At 35.2% G+C, this 23402-nt stretch overlaps 2 long non-coding RNA genes across 2 annotated transcripts; both read left to right on the top strand.

The window, feature by feature from the left end:
• The first annotated feature begins 3619 nt into the window (after positions 1 to 3619).
• On the top strand, positions 3620 to 6762 carry LOC128205262 (uncharacterized). The gene is made up of 3 exons (XR_008256200.1): positions 3620 to 3709; positions 5139 to 5231; positions 6743 to 6762. It is a non-coding gene; the product is annotated as an uncharacterized LOC128205262 (long non-coding RNA).
• Positions 6760 to 8467, top strand: LOC128205263 (uncharacterized). Its single transcript, XR_008256201.1, has 2 exons — positions 6760 to 6867; positions 8386 to 8467. It is a non-coding gene; the product is annotated as an uncharacterized LOC128205263 (long non-coding RNA).
• The last annotated feature ends 14935 nt before the right edge of the window (positions 8468 to 23402 follow it).

The raw sequence follows: 23402 nt of genomic DNA, 5'->3' as shown, positions 1-23402 counted from the left end.
CAACAAACCAATGATATAAGATTGCTGACAAAAAATCAGATCGTAAATTTTCATATTTTCGTTCGAAAATTAATGTTTTATGGCCTAAACCGTTTAAGAAAAATGCATAAAACATCAATTTTTGAACTTTGCGATTTAATTTTTTGTCAGTAGTCTTATTTAACTGGATTCAATGGATTTTTGCAAAAATGGCTCGTTCCAAGACAAAAATTAAAATAAGTTGTCAAACGTTCGATCTGTGAGAATGCAGCTTTAACTCTGTCCATAGTTTTGTGCTTCTTGAAGGAGATGAGGGGTGGGAGCAGGTGAATGCTGACGCCACACACACAGCCTTAGTTTAAAGCTTCGCCTCTGAGAACGAACTACATTTAAACGTACGAACTAGATTAATTAGTTTTCATTTAATTTAGTTAAAGGTATAAATCACGGAGCTTCATTATTTTTCATTGTTTGTAGAACTTTCCTCTAACATGAGACTTTCTCTGGTGTACTTACGAAAAAAAACATTTGTGTAGTTCTGTGTTACTGTTTTTTTTAACGGGATTTGTTTGTTTTTGAGCATTTTTCTACGTTTAAGTGTATCATAATTTGTGATGATATGAGAAACTTGGATAAGTTTATTATATAATGCTTCTGGCATGATTTTTTAGAGATGATAATGGAAGCGCGAAAATAAATCCCTCGCAAAATAAAACAATCTATTGTGGAAAAAACAAACTATGTCATCAAGGAAAGGACAGAGATATCAACTATGTCATCGAGGAAAGGACAGCGATATCAACTATGTCATCAAGGAAAGGACAGCGATATCAATTATGTCATCAATGAAAGGACAGAGATATCAACTATGTCATCAATGAAAGGACAGAGATATCAACTATGTCATCAATGAAAGGACAGAGATTTCAACTATGTCATCAATGAAAGGACAGAGATATCAACTATGTCATCAATGAAAGGACAGAGATATCAACTATGTCATAAAGGAAAGAACAGAGATATCAAATCTTGAATAGCACAATGAAATCAAACTTAATTTAAATATAAGAACGCCTTATTATAAATGTCTTTGGGTTTTTTACTTGAAGGGATCCAGGATGATTTGTTCATTTGCAAGTGACGTTTGTACCTGGTCATTGAATTATTGAAGAAAGTTTTAGAATTTAAAGTACTATTATATCTGATGCCAATCCAATGTTGATGTATTTCTGTTTATTGCGCATTCTAATGTACAGAAGTAGGGCAATTCTACTGATACAAATAATATAATCTTCAAGTACCTGCTGGCCAGACAATACAAGGAGTGTAACCTCGTCTGCTTTAACCTTATCAGTGCATGTCGTGTGAGATTATATTCTTAAGTTTGTACTTATTGCGACAGTGAACATGGGTTTAAGGGAGGTCTTCTACTTTCAGTGTTTTGTTGTAGCTACGCTTTACATTTATGATAGGTACATGTTTATATTATTGTTTCGATTGGAATAATATATGTAAGATTTATTTGTAAGTACATCGGCGTAGAACGATGTCGCTTGTCGAGTAACTGACCAATAAAGTGAATGAAGTCAATGATGTTTTCCATAAGAATGACTTAAATCGTATATTGAAGACCACCCCAATACTTCTGTACATTTCTGGCTCAAAGATTTTATTTATTGTTTAACATCAAATTTACGAGAAATCTGTATCAATTTCATGTATAAGAAAATGCAAATCTTACAAAGTGAAAACATTAAATATTTGCAGCATTCTTTGTGTCAAATCGTTGAAATTAGCTGAGTTGGTTATTGGGTAATTACATAAGTATTTTTCTGAATAAATGGGGGTTAACATTGTTGTTGGTAGCAACATATTTAGACAAAACATCATCAATTAAAATATGTAAATAGTTATATCAAATAAGTATTACGTTTATACGAAACCTGAATACAAGTCTCTTTTTATGAATTATTTTACACAAAGTACACATGAAATATACATCAATGCCATAATACATCGACGCCCACGGCATTGCATGTCCTTATTCTCTTTTCTTTTCTTCACGTTTACAATTTGATGTATATGCGACGAATATCGGGGACTCGTTTTCACAGTTATTCGTACTGGTAACCGAATATGTCACGCTACATGCTTGACCGGCTATTTATATAGTACACGAAAAGGTACAATCAATAAGGTTACGAAGAGTCAAGTCGGTAGGCTTAACTGCTGAACTGAAATTATTTCGCTCTACCTGCAGCGTAGTTAAATGTAAAGAATTCTGACATTGTAAACCGTCCATATACATCCTAGGTTGTTTTCGAAGGAAAATGGCCGAGGTGATCCGATTTCATATTATTAACAGTGCGGTAACTCTCTCCTCGATAGGAATACGTCTCTTATGATCTTAAAGGAAACGGCAACGTGGATTCGTTTTGCAGGAGCTTTTAGCATAGAATGTCCAGATGGATGGATGGCCAATGGTGGCTCCTGCTATTTCTTTCACAATGAGGAGGCCATCACCTTCATCGAGGCCAAGGTGCGTGATATTTCGAGGATTTTCTATCGGGGATAAAGGACTTTCTAACGGGAATAAAGGACTTCTAACGGGGAATAAAGGACTTTCTAACAGGGATAAAGGATTTTTAACGGGGATAAAGGACATTCTAGCGGGGATAAAGGATTTTCTAACGGGAATAAAGGATTTTCTAATGGGAATAAAGGACTTTTTCTTACGGGGATAAAGGACCTTCTAACGGGGATAAAGGACCTTCTAACGGGAATAAAGGACTTTCTTACGGGGATAAAAGACCTTCTAACTGGGATAAAGGATTTTCTAACGGGGATAAAGGACTTTCTAACGGGGATAAAGGATTTTCTAACGGGGATAAAGGACTTTCTAACGGGGATAAAGGATCTTCTAACGGGGATAAAGGACCTTCTAACGGGGTTAAAAGACCTTCTTGCTGGGATAAAGGATTTTCTAATAGGGATAAAGGATTTTCTAACTGGGATTAAGGATTTTCTAACGGGAATAAAGGACCTTCTAACGGGGATAAAGGATTTTTAACGGGGATAAAGGATCTTCTAACGGGGATAAAGGACCTTCTAACGGGGATAAAGGATTTTCTAACCGGGATAAAGGATTTTCTAACGGGGATAAAACACTTTTTAACGGGGTCAGGGTGTTATCAAAGGTGAACAGATAATGAAATTAGAAAAAAAGTAGAAACGTTGGTAAAACATGTAGTGTAAAAGCAGATGATGTAAGATATATTTATTATATGTTACCGGTGTTTTATAGAGATTTATCAGTGAAATAGAATTCATATTTAACTGTTTCAAACAAGTAAAAAGTCAATTTTCACCAATGTTACAATTTAAGCCCACCCTCTGTTCCAAAATATATGTCGGCGCGCTTTGGGCTGGAATACAAGTAAAAAAACTATAATTAAATGTCATTTTGTATCATTGTAAGGCATATAATAAAAAGTTGTTTGTTTCAGTGTTAGGTCCCAATATATTTCACCGAGTGAGCACCAAAGGCTAACTGACTCGTCCTTCGAATTTGCTTTTGGTGTTTACGAGGTAAGATATACCAAAACAATATATATATTGTATTTTATGTTTCACATATTGTAGGAAAGATGTAATCGCGACGAGAGTTACTTGGTTCACGTGGACGACGATGCTGAAAACACGTTTCTCGTCAACCATGTACAATATATACGTAAGTTATCTAGCAATATGAGAACGGTTACAGAACATTACGTGTTAACATATTTGTACGTGTAGCCTAAAACTTAACAGTTATATTAACAGTAAACTTAGAAATTGGTTGCAAATCTCTAGTTGTACGTTAAAGCTAACGGATACTAAAAAGAACGTTTTCCTTATAAGTTTGGATATAGCATTATCGGAAAGTTGTAATTATGTATACATTTGATGCCAAATAATTTTCAAACCTGTATACATGTGTGCCAACGACTGTTTCAACTATTATACGACTATACACATAACAGAGCTATTGAAACGTGTCTTTTTAAGGTTGTAAGCGGACCGTGTACGAGAATTTCGAGTAATCCCACTATACATTGTATTTAGAAAGGTCATGATAATTATCGAATGTTTATCTCAAAACATATTTATATTTATATTTCTATAAATCTGTAATTATTTATTTATAAATGCATATATTTGCTCACTAATATATGCAATACACTTATCGTCGTATAAGTCAGACACAGATACTCTTTTTGTCTTCAAAAGTGTCGTCTTACAGACGTTAGAAGCCGTTTCGCTAAGACGAACACCAATTTTCTCCGAGGCAAAGCAAAACTCGTTTCGTACTGTATCTATTACATACACTATTTTTGAACATAAATGCTGCTTAACAAAGTCAGACAGACAAACAATAGAATTACATCTGAATGTTACTTAGATGCTCAAATAAATTGGCTTATATTTTTTATTTCGTAGTTATGGATAAATGATATGACAGTTATGGCCATGCTAGCTAGCTATCGTCTTACTATTGTCTCCCTTTTAAAACATCGTATTTCCATTTTTGAAACTGGCTTTGTCCAAGTAGTTTCAATTGTTATAACTTGGACAGACAATTCACCGTCGGTCAATTTACACTTCTCAGAAAGTTTTGTCTACAATGAGGGTCAACTTTACAATATCATCTTATTAAACAGCTTAATTTTTTTTATCTTGGGCAGATATTGTAAATTGTTAACATTCCACGAGGTCGTTAAACGTGGTATTTTTATTTGATAGAGTACCCCAAACTTCAAATTAACGACGCCATTGCTTTGTTGTTTGCAAATATCGGTAAATTAACATTTCGCTAGATATTACTACGCGTTCCGATTAATTCGCATGTTAAAACCCATGCGATATTCAAACAATGAACATACCATCTGATGTCCTGTATTAGTTGTAATGTCCACTATCACGGCTTAACTAAACCTTAGTGACCGTAGTTTTATTGAAGTTCATGCTGTGGTCCTAATATTATTACGAATTTCTTACGCCTACCCGACTCGACACTAAATAATTTAAGGAAAAAAAAATCATCGTGGACATAGAAACCAAATATGTTCCTCATTCACATTGTTCTGTTATTTGCATTAATATTGTTCTACTCTTTTTAGTTCCCATAAACAGCTGGTGGATCGGTCTGACGGACAATGACACAGAGGGAGTGTTTCAGTGGGTGGACGACTATTCCAACATGACGTACCAACGTAGGTTACTCGTGCCTGAATAGTAAAATTAAAGATGCGTGATATGACCTATTTTTATTTTCTATCTCTGTCTGTTCAAAGCTTCACTCTCACAGATTGAACGTTTTAACAACGTTTTTATTTTTTTTCTTGGAACAAGCCAGTTGCATGGAAACCAGTTATATTAGACTGCTGACAAAAAATTAGATCGCAGAAATGTATATTCAAGTTCAAAAATTGGTGTTTTATGCATTTTTCTTAAACCGTTATTAAACCATTAAATATTAATTTTCGAACGGAAATATGAATATCTGCGATCTGATCTTTTGTCAGCAATCTTTTATCATTGGTTTGGGGGTATTTAGGCCAAAATTTTCTCTTTCCAAGACAAAAATTTAAAAAAAAAGTTGTAAAAGCGGTATAACTGTTAGAGTGCAGCTTTAACAAACTGACATACACCTTGAGTGATTTTCGAAAGGCAAGGAAACAGCTGTCTTGGTGTGATTGATACAAGTTATTTACAGAAATAATAGATTAACCTACGCTGGCATAAAGATGACGTACGTGTCATTTTTGTTTATCTCGTTCAAACGACTAACATTTCTCGTTTAAATGACTTAGAAACTCGTCAAAACGACCAAGTAACCAACTCGGTTTAACGAGATTCAAATATTTTTCAACGAGATAATGAAAATAGCACACATGTCTCCTCAATGCTAACTTATGTACTTATGCATTATTTCTTCTTATTTCACAGAGAATTGTTACAGAATTAAAGACATTTTCCTTGAAAATTTGTCAAGTTAATTTCAAGTGTTCTTAACGCTCAACACATTTACATGTAAAAAAGGCAAAGCTGACATACTATAATATTGCCAAACGAATACACTTATAAAACATCCTTTCGGGATCAAGTATTATCACATCTTCTATGTAAGTATGGAAGTAAATGATATTGTTTTACCTATAAGTTTATTATTATTTGTTTTGTTATTAAGTCTCCTCAAGATAATGCATACTTTGATCTATTTTCTTTATTTAGGATTGTTGGGATAAGAGTGAGGTTTGTGCACGTAAACTGGTTTGAACCCCCAGTAAATTTACATTTCACTGACCGTTCCTAGGTGGTACCTAAAATCCTTCATAAACATACCTTTATATATATATATATATATATGTGGTATGTATGCACTGTGCGGTTTATGGAGTTTTGTGCTGTTCTTCCATGTAACTTGTTTGTGTTTTTTTGTTTCAAACACTTCAACTCTTTTAGAGTCAATAACAGTACCAATCTGTGTTTGTATTGATCGTACCTTGGTATCTCAACAAATTGAAAACATATGTTTTGTACCGTCAAAGCACTGGTTTTAATAGGTACAAAAGAATGGTATGGATTTAAAATGGTAAAAGCTTTGACTCAATGTTCGGTGAGTGACCTTTAGCAAATTTTGAGATGCATACAGTCCTTTGTCCCTTTTGTGCATGAAAGGGGGCTACACACTGATTTAACCTTGATTTATCTATAATTGAAGACTTCAACGCTCACCAGCCATGAAGGTCGCCATGACGAGGATTGCGTCATTATCTGGCACGCGCAGCACTGGGGTTGGAACGATGCCAACTGCAAGTCCCACTTCCACTATGTCTGCGAACTCAGGTATGGAGCAAGAAAATGAAAATATTCGTTCGTTTGTTTTAAGAAGTTATTGTATTAGTCCATGTTATTACCTGTTGAATGATGGAGACAAGCTTGGAATTCCATAAAGCTTATCGCAAATTCCATAGCTTGCCCTTCTTGTTTATTTAGAATAAACACTCAACAAATGCAATTATTCTTTATATTGACATTTTCGATATTTATTTATTATGATAAAAATAAGTAAATTATACATTCAAATAAGTTTATTGAAACCTAAAAAATACCTATGGTGAATGTCTGTCGAAAAGAAGAACCAGTTGTTTAGTAAACAATTTGGGTGAATTTCACTGGACAGGTCTGGCATGACACTCCAATGTCAGATGCCTCTCATACAATCTCGAGCAACTTCTGCTATCTTTGACTATAAAGCCAGTGAAAAATTAAACTGACCACAATTAAATAAAGAGTTCTGTGATGGTAGTATTAATTACGAAATTTAAATCAATACTTGTTAAAAAAAGAAGTTTTACAGGAACTCAAGCATTGAATTAAGAAATACTTCATATAATTACGTCATTTAATGTCAGTGAACGCCGTGAAATGTACAAACACTCGTATTCTACATCAAATTAACAAGAGGAGTATTTAAGCTATTCAAGGAAATCTTTAAATAATGTGTTTCCGATCCGGATCGACAAATTAGACCCTTGGGCAAGCTGCTTCGCCTGATTTTCGGATCGCTACCGGAAACACTTGAAATACACAATTTTCCATACTATCTGATGCAATAGCGTTGCTCTATCAACTCAAAGCGAACTTCCGGAAAAACGAAAGTATAATAGGATTTTTTTCTGCTTTCTGTCGAGTTTCATGTGTTACATGTTTCTGTCAAGACCTCGAATAGTATGCTTTAAGTACTTTCTAAAATAATAAGGTTGCTATGTACCTTCCCCCATTCGACGTGGCGGGGAAATGATACTTATTTGGCTTTGTGTCTGCCCTTGAGCATCCAACTTGCTACGAAAGTTTGTCAAGACCTGTAGATTACCGATAGGCCTTTTGGTTAGCACATCAAAGGTCAAAGTCTCAATGAACTTGAACACAAACTCCTTTTCCATTAAATATAAAGAAGTCATTTGCACTTATAGTTATCAAACTTGTCGGAGAGGTTGGTCATAATCAGTAGATCCTAATTGTTGACCCCTATTGTTTGCTAGAAAAAATAAGATCAAAGGTCACCATATTGACAGTTAGATTGGTCTTACAAAACAGCTAAAATGAACGATGATACTAAACGCTTTTGCTTAAAAGTTGCAAGTTTGACAGGTGTCGTATTATTATCAACGTTTAACTTACCTTCAAGTAAATATTTGTATATTGCATAACTTTCAAAAGGGTTGTTTCCATGTATATTGAAACAATTTTCGGAAAACGTATAAATGCATGTCTTCAAATTGAATTGTACTTAAAACATTTCGTTGAATTTCGTTTGCATTTATTTAGTTATTTTCAATACTGTCTATTTCTATGTTTCAGTTCTGTACCCGAGATCATTGGATAAAATGACAATATCTATATGTACATTGTACGGAAAAACAAATAAAAACAACGGCTTCTATGTGATTGTAGTTCTTCTTATCGCGATCAATTGATGCATTCAAATTGCAAAATCTACAAAGCGGATATATTCATAACGAGGGCACAGCACACTACAGTAGTTACTTGTTTTGTAGGGCAAATTACTACAAATTTGGAATAGACTACTCAGTGGAACATGAATTATTTCCCATTTTAGCATAGTGAATCAAATCATACCATGTCAAACCATTTTCATACTTTCCACCTTTTAGGCTTTGATGATGAAAGGGTTTGTGATTTATAGAAACGTGCAGAACATGCTGTATGTACTTGATATACTAGTTTTATTTACAATTTCACCGTATTGTTCTTCTACTCCGAATGTGGTTACTACTTTATCGACGTTCAACCAATTTTATTGGGGAGGGTATCGAAAAACGTACTTTTTCAACGTTGTGTAATGTTTAGTACACAAATGGAACTTTCTTCCCTTAAATAGTGTTGGTGGTCATAAAACACTAAAAATCAATGTAATTTCGCTTTCATTTTGGTCAATTGACTATAATTGGAACTTCATGTAGTGATATCTTACATGTAGGGTGTTACGACTACTCCAGACGTGCGCAATCTATATTTCTGCATGAGTTAGTAGCTCAGTTCATTATCTGTATGACCTCATAACCTGCTTGAATGCTGTACTGCAGATATCATAATGAGAACATATAAGCGCAAAAGTGTCAACCTAACTTCGTGTGTGTATCAACGCAACTTCTAGGTCATCCAAGACCTATAATTACGAGCACTCTCAAGTCCAGTCCGAGTCTGAAATCAGGCCCAGAAAAGGCTCTTTTATTAGATGACAAACAATCATCTTTATTTTAAAATAAATCTCAGTTCTTAATTGTTATAACATTCGGCAAATTTCATCATCAGTACTACAACTGTAGAAGGAAAATTACAATGGAATTAAGATATACAGCTGTGCCACTTGTGTCTCTCATAACATGCTCAAACTTAGTTTGGTATACACTGTGTATTGTTTCCCTTTTAAAGAGTATTGACATTTTTAAGGAGATAATCATGAAAGACAATGTTTTGGTTTATAAAATCAAGAAAAAGTTAAAAGGCTAATTGGAATATGATACTCAAACCTGTTACGTTTAAGAAGTTTCGTGAAATGTAAGCCTGCTGATGATAACTTTGGCTAAGCTGTTTAGTATTAAATATTATCCCTTACTCCACTTTAATTACCTAAAGTGTGATAGATAAAATCATTCTCGTGCGTTTATACCAAAACATTAAACACATGTTCTAGTCGCGAGGGTGCTTTACGGGAGTCGGATTTTCGCTTAGCGCGTTTTCTTATTTATACAAAACAGAAGTTATTTTTTCGTGTTTTTTTTCTCGTGGCGCTTTTTATCGTGGTGAGTTGTCTGGTTGTTGCTATGTTTATGCAAAATCGTTTTGCTATTTATGCTTCCTCGTCTCCGTGCAGTCACCCAGGAGATAAACGTGATTTCTCTGAACGCTGTTAGGCTCAACACTAAAATATAACACCTTATACGTTATGAAAATTCAATTAACGTTTTTATCAAAGTGTGTGATAGGTTAGAAAACTCTATGTGCGCTTGTTTCATAACATTTTCTTTTCATTCAAACAATGCATACCATACACTTAGCAAACATTCTAACTATACCTTAGGAGATGGGCTATTATCTTCTAAAAACAATCAGAAAAAAACTGAAGACTCGATCCCTACAATTTGATAAATATTCTATAGATAAATGGAAATGAAAGAAATAACCAACGGAAATCATAAATGACAGAAATAAAGATCGTAAAATTGTGACTTACTGCACAAATGACATTCTGAGAAAGGAGTCTGTAAAACAAGGTTATGGAACAACCCTTTAATACTGCAATTTGCCGCTATTTCAAAGCAGTAACAATCGGGTGCCGAACGCTTGGTCATAACACTTCAAACAGGAGAAACAATAGACAGCTCACTTGTCTTGCTTGGTGACCACTAACTAAACTCACATGCGAACCGGCTCGGAAATGAACCCTGATCGCCTGAGTGAGAAGCGCGTGTGCTAATCAATGCGCTAAACGGACTAGGCTTGACTATGTTTTTTTCGTGTTGGTGGCTTTTCGGAGTGAAAAGGAGAAATATATTATATATACGGATGATACAGTGATGATAAACCCAAACCTCCTTGTTGGGAGTTGGACGACAAACTATACTTCCAAGCATTTCATATTATCAGTGGGCGCCTTCAACCGTCTATTATGTTGAAATTTGAAAAAAAATAAGACAACGGCAGGGTTTTTTCAACCAAATAACAACACTAATTACAAGTATGGAATGTAAACGAATCTACGTTGGTAATGCTTGATTCGCAGTTGTAATGCCGACAAGATGTTGGTTCCGTTTCCTTTTTCCTGGAGGATATTAACCGAAGATTGAACCAGTGGCACCCAAAGGTTACAGTATTAGTCAGGAATGCTTAAAAGGTATTCTCTAATATTAACTGCAATCATATCACGCTGTTCACCATCCCTACCGATACTGCCATCTTTGGAGGTGTTGACTATATGTTCTAACAATCACTGCGAATTTCACACAGCAAATACTGCTTATGAAACTCAGCCAATAATAACGACATGGGAGATGTTTAAATAAGGTATTTAGTTAGACTAAACCATCAAATGTAAACATAAATCAAGTATATATATCAACTTATATATTTTGTTTTGATTAAGCTCTGTATAAGACATGTGAATAAATACTAAATCATTTTTTAAATAAATATGTAACAAAAATATCAACGAGCGGATTAAAACGACTCAATACTAATTGAGAAAGCCCACTCACTTATCATTGCAGCTGTTTACAGATCGTTATAGTTTGACATTTATTCTCCAAATGCCAGCCGTTCACAATAGTTCACATTGATTCTAGCAATGGCAGCCAGAGTTTCTAACATTGATTCTAGCAATGGCAGCCAGAGTTTCTAACATTGATTCTAGCAATGGCAGCCAGAGTTTCTAACATTGATTCTAGCAATGGCAGCCAGAGTTTCTAACATTGATTCTAGCAATGGCAGCCAGAGTTTCTAACATTGATTCTAGCAATGGCAGGCAGAGTTTCTATCATTGATTCTAGCAATGATATACAGGGTTTCTAACATTGATTCTAGCAATGTCAGCCAGAGTTTCTAACATTGATTCTAGCAATGACAGCCAGAGTTTATAACAATGATTCTAGCAATGGCAGCCAGAGTTTCTTACATTGATTCTAGCAATGGCAGCCAGAGTTTCTTACATTGATTCTAGCAATGGCAGCCAGAGTTTCTAACATTGATTCTAGCAATGGCAGCCAGAGTTTCTAACATTGATTCTAGCAATGACAGCCAGAGTTTATAACAATGATTCTAGCAATGGCAGGCAGAGTTTCTAACATTGATTCTAGCAATGGCAGCCAGTTTCTAACTTGAATACCTATATTTGGCAAGACAGATCACTATAGACTTGAATATATCAAGGCTAGACAGAAAGTTTTGGTTTTACATTGTTTCGCATCCCAATTTCTGTAGGGCCTTTTTCCTGACAATATCAACACCTAAAATTGTGTAAAATGCTAATTTAAATAACAAATTGAAACACCCTATAAAACACATGCCGCAGAAAACGCAAGTAGTTGTATGTGTTCGATAGATGTTTATAAAATAGAAATTTGAAACAAACAAAAATGAACATTCACCCTTGAAGTTAAAGTTTTATAATTGATATGCTAAATTCCTGCTTGTACTTTTCTGGATTTTTAATACAACATTTTGTCCAGTGGGTGAAAACTAACTGAAAATAAACTACTTTATATAGGTGTAAATCCTTTCATTGGAGGTACAAATGTAAGATTAAAAAAACAACATTGAACTAGAAATACAAACCGTACCAAAACAAGAGACAACAAGAGACATGTATCACAAAGAGCTTTATTAATGTTGGGAGATCAGACTTAAACGGTCGGTGAACTAAACGTACACTAGAAAACGTGATAACTTGGGGTCCATAACAGTTCATATGCGCATACAAATATGCCAACATTTATTTCTAATTATAAAATTAAACACATTTATACAATTAATTAAAAATGTGATGAAATTTAGCAGAGTATTTATGACACTGAACAGCGTGTGTACCTGCATTTTTGTATATAAACTCAATATGTAAGGAGCACAGCTCAGTGATACACATGAAGCTTGGCTGGACACAGTTTGGAGAAACTTTCAAGTAAGACTACTCATTTAGGCGTTTTTTATAACCAATGCAACCTTAACGACATTGACAATGAATTCCATTATAATTCGAAATGTACCTACTTTGAAAATAAATGTAGACAGTATTTACCAGCTTTACATATAAACAATATCAACATTTTAATTTTTTCATATGATTATATATAAGAATGACTGTCAAAAGCTAACTAAGATAAGCAATTTCATCTCGGTTGTTTTTAAACAAACCAATGTAGCCTAACTTGATGTATGTTTGTATATAAACAGTTTGGCTATAATTGGTTGTATGTTTTACAAGTGTATTCTATGATTTTTCAAATTTCAATACTTTGTGCTGTAAAATTTGAGCCTTAAAGCATGGTTCATTAATTGATAAGCTACTTAAATTATAATATACCATATTATATTGTTAGTATACCTCTTTTAAAGGAATAAATTGCGTGATTGATGTCATTATCAAGGCCCAGTTAAAGTGTGTGATGTCCGAACTATTACCAGCCCAACTGCGTTCATATCTCAATATTGACATCAATCATGCAATACATTACAGTACACTTATGTTTTCACCGAACATTCATCATTTTTTTCAGAATTGATTTTTTTAATTTTATTTTTAGAAAACCTTACAGTATTTTTTCTCACCCATGCCGTTAATGGAATGACACGACCGATTTACACTTTGAATTGCTCCAGACAAAAATAGTCCCAAACTAAAATCACTTGTTATCCTCAAATTGAAACGCTAATGGCAACACTACATTCAACAAATCATAAAAATTAGTTGTCAACTTGTTGATTAAATAATTGTTTGTTGAAACAATACAAATTTAAGTACACTATTTATAATTATGCGCGATGATTCGCAATCCGAACATATCCAAAGATAATTCGTTCATCGGAAAGTATTTGCAATTCGCAATTGCCAAAAACCCGTTCGATTAAAGAATTGAAGATGAAGTGTAAATACCCTCACGTATACCTTTGATCATTTAAATATAAGTGTTGAGTGTTAATCATTTGATTGTCGTATGACTTGAACTTTTTTAATTCAAATTAAAGTGACACTCTTTTTCATAATCAATGCATACATATGTATAACAAACATAAATTTGTTAAAACATTAAATGATTGGTAAATGCTAAAATATTTACTGTGGTTTTACTATAGTCTCATAGGGTAGAAATACTGTGTGTTATGCGCATTTGTTTCAAATTAAACGCGATATCCTTCATAAGAACCATTGTTTTGACATTTATTCACCTTTTTGGAATATTTAAACAATGTTATTAATTGTGGTAAATCTTATTTGGGAGTAAGAGTGCATCTTTAACCTTTGCAACTGCACAAGGGGAGTAGTCAAAATCTACCAGTTATGTATCGTTTTATCAGGGACAATAGAGCTCCAGTTATGTCTTGCTTTATCAGGACAGTCGTTAAGTTCCTGTTAGTTCTCGCTTGGTAAGGGGCAGCCGTAAAGCTCCAGTTACCTCTCGCTGTAATAAGTGCAGCCGTAAAGCTCCAGTTATTTCTCGCTCTAACAAGTGCAGCCGAAAAGCTCTAGTTATTTCTCGCTCTATCAAGGGCAGCCGTAAAACTCTAGTTATTTTCGCTTTACTTGGGCGGCCGAAAAGCTCCACTTATTTGTTGCTTTTCCAGATAAGTCGTAGAGCTCCAGTTGTTTCTCGCTTTATTAGGAGCAGCGTAAAGCTCCAGTTATTTCTTGCCTTATAAGGGACAACCTTAAAGCTCAAAATATTGCTCACATTACTTGGGCGGCCGCAAAGCTCTACTTATTTATTGCCTTTTCAGAAAAGTAGTAAAGCTCCATTTATTTCTCGCTTGATAAGGGACAGTCGTAAAGCTCCAATTGTTTATCGCTTTATCAAGGGCAGCGTAAAGCTGCAGTTAATTTTTCGCTTTATCAGGGGCAGCCGTCACATTCCAGTTATTTCTTGCTCAATAAAGGACGGCCGTAAAGCTCTAGCTATTTCTCGCTTAATTAAGAGCAGCCGTAAAGCTCCGGTTAATTCTCGCTTTATCAGGGGAGTCGTAAAACTCCGCTTTTTTGTTTTATCAGATAAGTCGTAATCCTCCTGTTATTTCTCGCTTTATCAGGAACAACCGTTAAGTTATTTTTCGCTTTATCTAGAGCAGCGTAACGCTCTAGATATGCCTCGCCTTATAAGGGGCAGCCATGACATTTCACATCGGAACGATCAGTGTAACACGAGTTCACTTGAACACAGTTATTCTGGGTTTTCTAACTAGTTTGTATGGCCTTATACATAATGTGTAAAATGTCAGGCAAATTAAAGGATTAAAATGCTATTTCCTTGATGTTTTTTAACTGTATATTGAAATTGTTAACTAGTAGTTTCTACAATACAACGCAACCTGAACCGTTTGTCTCTTATCGGGACAGTTTACCTCAAAATAGGTTCTAATTATAAAAGAAAATCGCATTAAAAATAAGAAATGAAGGACAAATCAACTGTTCTAATTTAACTACAAAAACCCTCACAGCAATGGTAGTATTTACTATAATATTTTGTAGAATACACCAGTTGTCGCTCTCGCGAAAAGCCAAACATTTCTAAGGAGAATACAAACCCCATTACTGCATCTAAATCATGTGTTTCGGTTATGGGGACGGGTGCTTATGTCCTAATTTGCACCCGGAGATGCACTCCTCAATTTCTTAACACTTGAGCCGCCCCTGGCCCAGGTAATTGTCCTTGAAAAGATAAACAGACATTCACCGAGTAAGCAGCAAATGCAGCGTTGTCTTTGTCAAGGATATCTCAAATATATGGCAGATCACAGCAATCCAAGTTAACTGCGCACAAGATTTAAAAGGACATCAAACAAAACGTAGCAATCCGAATTGACTGTGCAGTGTATAAACAGACCATCAAGCACAACCTTACAATCAAAAACGACAGCGCAGTAGTATGAATAGTAAAATTAAACACCAACCAAAGGGTACCATCAAGCATAACCAAAGAGTACCATCAAGCATAACAAAAGAGTACCATCAAGCATAACCAAAGAGTACCATCAAGCATAACCAAATAGTACCATCAAGCATAACCAAAGAGTACCATCAAGCATAACCAAATAGTACCATCAAGCATAACCAAATAGTACCATCAAGCATAACCAAATAGTACCATCAAGCATAACCAAAAGTAACATCAAGCACAACCGAAAAGTACCATCAAGCATAACCAAATAGTACCATCAAGCATAACCAAATAGTACCATCAAGCATAACCAAATAGTACCATCAAGCACAACCAAATAGTACCATCATGCATAACCAAATAATACCATCAAGCATAACCAAAGAGTACCATCAAGCATAACCAAAGAGTACCATCAAGCATAACCAAAGAGTACCATCAAGCATAACCAAAGAGTACCATCAAGCATAACCAAAGAGAACCATCAAGCATAACCAAATAAAACCATCAAGCACAACCAAAGAGTAACATCAAGCACAACCAAAAAGTACCATCAAGCATAACCAAATAGTACCATCAAGCATAACCAAATAGTACCATCAAGCATAACCAAATAGTACCATCAAGCACAACCAAAGAGTACCATCAAGCATAACCAAATAGTACCATCAAGCACAACCAAAGAGTACCATCAAGCATAACCAAAGACTACCATCAAGCATAACCAAAGAGTACCATCAAGCATAACCAAATAATACCATCAAGCATAACCAAAGAGTACCATCAAGCATAACCAAAGAGTACCATCAAGCATAACCAAAGAGTACCATCAAGCATAACCAAAGAGTACCATCAAGCATAACCAAATAGTACCATCAAGCATAACCAAATAGTACCATCAAGCATAACCAAAAAGTAACATCAAGCATAACCAAAGAGTACCATCAAGCACAACCAAAGAGTACCATCAAGCATAACTAAAGAGCACCATCAAGCATAACCAAAGAGTACCATCAAGCATAACCAAAGAGTACCATCAAGCACAACCAAAGAGTACCATCAAGCACAACTAAATAGTACCATCAAGCATAACCAAAGAGTACCATCAAGCATAACCAAAGAGTATCATCAAGCATAACCAAATAATACCATCAAGCATAACCAAAGAGTACCATCAAGCATAACCAAAGAGTACCATCAAGCATAACCAAAGAGTACCATCAAGCATAACCAAAGAGTACCATCAAGCATAACCAAAGAGTACCATCAAGCATAACCAAATAGTACCATCAAGCATAACCAAAAAGTATCATCAAGCATAACCAAAGAGTACCATCAAGCACAACCAAAGAGTACCATCAAGCATAACCAAAGAGTACCATCAAGCATAACCAAAGAGTACCATCAAGCATAACCAAAGAGTACCATCAAGCACAACCAAAGAGTACCATCAAGCACAACTAAATAGTACCATCAAGCATAACCAAAGAGTACCATCAAGCATAACCAAAGAGTACCATCAAGCATAACCAAATAGTACCATCAAGCATAACCAAAGAGTACCATCAAGCATAACCAAAGAGTACCATCAAGCATAACCAAATAGTACCATCAAGCACAACCAAATAGTACCATCAAGCACAGCCAAATACTTTCATCATGAAGCACAACCGTACAATTCCATGTGACTGCGCAGAGGTATAAATAGTACCGTAAAACACAGTCTAACTATGCAGGGCAACTGCGCAAATGTATAAATGGGTTATTGCGCAGATGTATAAATGGGTTATTGCGCAAATGTATAAATGGGTTATTGCGCAAATGTATAAATGGGTTATTGCGCAAATGTATAAATGGGTTATTGCGCAGATGTATAAATGGGTTATTGCGCAGATGTATAAATGGGTTATTGCACAGATGTATAAATGGGTTATTGAGCAAATGTATTAATGGGTTATTGCGCAAATGTATAAATGGGTTATTGCGCAAATGTATAAATGGGTTATTGCGCAAATGTATAAATGGGTTATTGCGCAAATGTATAAATGGGTTATTGCGCAGATGTATAAATGGGTTATTGAGCAAATGTATAAATGGGTTATTGCGCAAATGTATAAATGGGTTATTGCGCAAATGTATAAATGGGTTATTGCGCAAATGTATAAATGGGTTATTGCGCAGATGTATAAATGGGTTATTGCGCAGATGTATAAATGGGTTATTGCACAAATGTATAAATGGGTTATTGAGCAAATGTATAAATGGGTTATTGCGCAAATGTATAAATGGGTTATTGCGCAAATGTATAAATGGGTTATTGCGCAAATGTATAAATGGGTTATTGCGCAAATGTATAAATGGGTTATTGCGCAGATGTATAAATGGGTTATTGCGCAGATGTATAAATGGGTTATTGCGCAGATGTATAAATGGGTTATTGCGCAGATGTATAAATGGGTTATTGCGCAAATGTATAAATGGGTTATTGCGCAAATGTATAAATGCATGCGGCAAGCACAACCATAAAACCAAGGTAACTGCGCAAAAGAACAAAAAGTACCTTCAATAAGTCAATAAAACCTTCCATTCTGCACTAAAGTTGTAGCCTTAAATGTTTTGAAACGTAGAACCTTATTGATAAATGTTTTGTTTTATCAAATATTCCTTGTCCCTAGACATTCATGTATGTTTCTTTCAAATGTAGAAAACTCCACGTGCATTGATTTGCCGTTAATTCACATTGAGCTATTAATCACGTCAGGAAAGTTCCAATATGGTTGTTTCGGAGTCCACAATAAGCTACTGGTCTCTGTCTGCGTCCTAAATCGTCGATAGAGTCACCAATGCGTGCTCGGTTATATATGGTCTTTAATACTTACTTAATGGCCACTATTAGGTAAAAGTGTACTTACGCTTAAAATTCCGTTGTGATTTTACACCGTAGTTTATTAGTAGACGGTAAGAAAAAATGGCGATCGTTTTCTCTTTTGATATATAAGTGAATTATGTCTCTAAAGTTGTTTCTTAATTCGTATGTTTTAACATAGATAAGAAATTGTAAGATTTTTATGAGCAATTCAAAAACGACACAGAGGCTTGAATATCAGTGCAGAAAACAAAGATGTTCTTCTCCAAGCCTACTGAAATCGCAGTTGAAACTCAAATGCCTTTAACGATTCGGGTATCACTTCTGCATTTAGTTTTAGGTAAGCATGAGTTTTTTGCCACATATTGACTGAACATTTATACTGGTGTATTAAATATGTTAAATTTTTGCAGACAGCTACGACCAAAATGGCCTCGAACACTACACACGTTGTTTTATCGGAAAACCTAATGCAATGGATTGAACGTGGTTATGGGAGCGGAATTCTGCAGTTGAACATCCTGTCGATGATATACATTATTAGAGCAATGAAAGGAAGAACAGACAATGAAGCAAGCTATTACCTGCAACTGCTGTATGTCTCAATGAATGACTCAATTATGGGAGCGCTGATACTGGCGGCAAGTTTAATAACTACAACAAATGTCCAGTCGGCGTCCGCATGCCAGGTTGTCGTGTACCTACTGTCTGTTTTAAACTGCACCTGTCAGATGAATATGTTGTTCGCGTGCATACAGAGATACGTTAGAGCTAAAGAAGCATACATGCCGACCCAAAGCTGGAAACAGTCGTATACAAACGGCTTAGCAGTCATCAATTTACTGCTTAGTCTGTCAATTTTTGGCGCTTTCTTTACTACGCCAGAATCTGGTTACTCTAGTGATGTTTGCATTACTAGTGACGTGTTTACGAGATTTTATGGCCAAACTTCAATGCCCATCATACAACTCATTTGTTTTATTGTTACCCTTTGTGGCTCCGATGTCCTCCTTGTTTTGACATTCAGATCGCTTAGGAGGCCAATACGCACTCATTCGGAACAGAGCATTGCATCCGTCGCACAAAAGAAAATAGCCACAACACTTGCCATGATGGCTCTCGTCTACAATTTGTCCGTTCTCCCACTTTTCATCAACATGCCTCTTCGTATGTTCATTGGTTTCAAAAATGTCAGCGACAGCATTGTTTTCGTATCGTGGTTTGTGTATTTAAACTCCCTGTTAAGTCCACTCATTGTTTTGACAAGAGCGGAAAACCTCAAACAATTGGTCACGAATGATGCACGGTTTGTTAGATCTAAAGTCGGAGAACTGTTTCAGTCATGTTTCCGTCACAATAGAGTTGAACATGCTGAGACATTAGGATTACAATACATCTAAGTCAATGGTCTGGAGGCGTGTATGTTTCCCAGATCCCAGAAGTGCCGTATGTCAAAGGTTAACGCTAGATAGTGGAATGTTATTTTTTATTCTGAAAAAGGACACATGTGCATACTGCAGCCAAATGTACACGACTGGGAAATGTTGCGCACAGATTAATGGTTTGCACATTTAAATGATCTGATTAGATGATCATGTTTATTGGATAATCATTGGTCATTTAATAAACCCTTTGACTAACATTGACCAAAACAAAGTAAATGTAACCATTTTTGAACAATGGATAGCTGCTTACTTCTCAAAAGTAATTCACATTAGCATACATCTATTTCGACAAATAAGCAAAATGTATAAAACACATGTGCAAAAGCTACACCTAGTTAGCTCATCGAGTCCAGTGATGCCTTCTATTTGGGGCGTAAAGAAGCTTTTAAACTGTATGAGGAAGCGTCGGTGTCCAAACACACAGACACTACGATGCTAAGTCTCTTTACCCGTGTGCTAGATTTCAGGAAAGATCCCTCTAGGTCACCTAGAAATGATAAAAAAAAATGATATAACATTTTGATGAATACGAAAGCTTGATTGAATATCCAGTGCTGTTACATTACTTACTGAAGATTTTGAATACCCATACGTTTTACTCTTCTTAGCTGTATGATAATGAGATTTACTTGCGTTTTAAATTAATTCTAATTTTATTTTATTTAATCCAATCCTATAACGCATGATAGTCAGGACAGAATTCGGCATCAAATCATAATTGTTTTAAATCCTTACTTCAATTCTTGAAGAACAACAAAAATAGAATATGCGTTATTGAATTAAACTAGCTTTTAACACTGTCTGGAAAGAAGTGTTTTGGTTAGAACAAATACAATAAACGTCAAACTCCCATCGAACTGTGCAGGTGTCCACGAGGGAAAGAACTTGTCTCCAAACGTTTACCTTGGTTCAAAACGATTTGCACGAGTACTTTACATCTAACAATAGAAACAATAATGAAAATTTACTTTATCCAAGTCATAACCTAAATTTGCAAATCAATATTTCAGAATTTGATCATTTTGAACTAGGCCTGGGCCGGTATTAAAAAACAACATTTTAAGTCATTTCGTAATCTCAGAACAATTATTTAATAAAATGTTTTACTCTTTGATATCATAATTGTAAAAAAATATCAAAATGTAAAACAAAATCGAGTCGGAGACCGGGTTCGAACCGATGTCGCCAAAATTGCAGTGCAGTGTTGTATCCACTGTGCTACGAAGGCTTACCCTAAACCTGTGGAATATTTAAGCTATATACAAAAACTTGGTAATATCACGTGATAACACCGACTAGCCAATCACAAATAAGAATGAATTCTACTAGTCATACATACCTTCTTAATCTTATCGTATCTTAAAGTAATCTTTTTTAATGGAAAAATAAGGGAAAAAAATGCGAAAAATAAATTAATTGTAAACTATTTGGTACTTCAGTTAGTTAGTTCCAATGCATTGAACACATCGATACCAAATTTATGTCAGTTTTCGACAATTTTCCTTTTTTTTTGCTATTTCATCATACGGTGTATAGCCCCTTTAAGTCGTCGTCTTTTCTTGAGTGATGGTCACTGGTCATATGAAAAATGACTTAAAATCATCTAAAAATACTTTTATGTTTTAATCACATGACCTTTTACTTTTTAAATTTGACTATAACATTTTAGATAAAACTCAAACTTCTTTTACTGTGTATGACGAGAATTTGGCCGTTTTTGTCCTTGATTTTGTATGTCATTTATATTTTTCGTTGTAAGAGGTTTCGTTTTAGAGAGATTTTCAAACGATATCGATGTTAAGCCATCTATCTTTAATCAACAGATTAAAAGTATTGGCATTACTCATTTCTAACTCAGAAGTCCCATTGAGACTGGTTCCCGGAATAGGACACAACTTAATGAAACTAGTTGTAGATATTGGAATGACAAAATAGGCGTTTTTTTTTCGCGTGTAACCGTTTACATTTTAAATGAATGATATTTAGGATACTGAGTATTAAAGGCATTTATTTTTCGTTATAATGTTTGCTGAAGGAATCAAATTAAAACAAATATTCATTGTATAAGAATAAGAATAACTAAACCAATAAAATGATCTACTGACAATTTAATACTTATGAAGCTTTAAGACCACTAGCCCAATTGTTGATTCGTTAGCTTTAAATTTATTGTGTAATCCTGAATCGAGAAAAATGCCTGTTTGTTGGTCGGAAACAATATTTTGTGTGTGTGAACCCGAATGACGAAGGAACCTTTTCAGGGTCGGATACTTTAAGTCTGCGTGTGTTATCATAAAAAGCGAACAAGCCTATTTTTAGGTCAGATACCTGAAGACCTCGTGTGTGTTCCTGAATAGAGTACTAACCTATTTATGGGTCGGACACCTGAAGCCTTCGAGTGTTATCCTTAATAAAGGACTAGCCCACTTGTTGGTCGGATACCTCAAGACCTCGTGTAATACCTGGAAAAGGGAACAAGCCCGCTTGTTGGTCAGATACCTCAAGTCTTCATGTGTTATCCTGAACAGTGAACTAGCCTTTTTGTTGGTCGGATACCTCAAGTCTTCATGTGTTATCCTACACAGGGAACTAGCCATTTTGTTGGTCGGATAACTGAAGTCTTTGTGTGTTATCCTGAAAAAGTAACAAGCCTATATTATTGTGCTTTCCTGAAAAAAGAATAACCCTTTTTGTGGTGAATGTACCTTAATTTTTCTTGTGTAAACCTGAATAGAGAATCGGTATTTTTGTGGGTCGGATATCTCAAGTCTGCGTGTGTTAACCTGAAAAGAGAACCGGCCTATTTGTGGGTCGGAAACCTGAAGTCTTCTCGTGTTAACCAGAAAAGGAACTAGCCTTTTTGTGGGTCGGATACCTTAAGTGTCCATGTGTCCTTTTGAACAAGTATGTGTGAAGTATGAACTATGTTCATTTAAGTTATTTGTTAAATGTGATGTCAGTTGTGTTGTAAAGATATTCATCTGTATGTTGCTCTGCCTTGTTGTCGATGTTATGCCGCTTTAAATATGTATATCTCCTCTGTTTGATGGGTAAAAGAATATTACCATGATATACTGTTGTTTGGTCACATGATTATCATATAAGATTAAAACGTGAATTTGCAGGCGGAGATTTCCACCACTGATGATGTCATGACTGTGAATGTCTGGTGAAGGGTGGAATTTATTGGTAGCCGATAAGCGATTACATTGTCTTTAGATGTAAGTTATAAACGATGTGTTTCAAACATTTGTCATGGTGATTTGTTTTGATCAATAATCAAGCATGATTTACATTACAAAGCAAGGAAAACATGTGTGCAAGTTTCATGAAGACAGGGAACACGTATGGCTCAAGCGTGATGGTGTTTTTCAAAAACCTGGCCTAAAGTCCTACGTTTAT

Source organism: Mya arenaria, chromosome 10 (genome assembly GCF_026914265.1).
Source record: "Mya arenaria isolate MELC-2E11 chromosome 10, ASM2691426v1".
Lineage (NCBI taxonomy): Eukaryota > Metazoa > Mollusca > Bivalvia > Myida > Myidae > Mya > Mya arenaria.
Note: the sequence above shows the minus strand (reverse complement) of the source record. Positions and strands in the feature narration are given on the sequence as shown.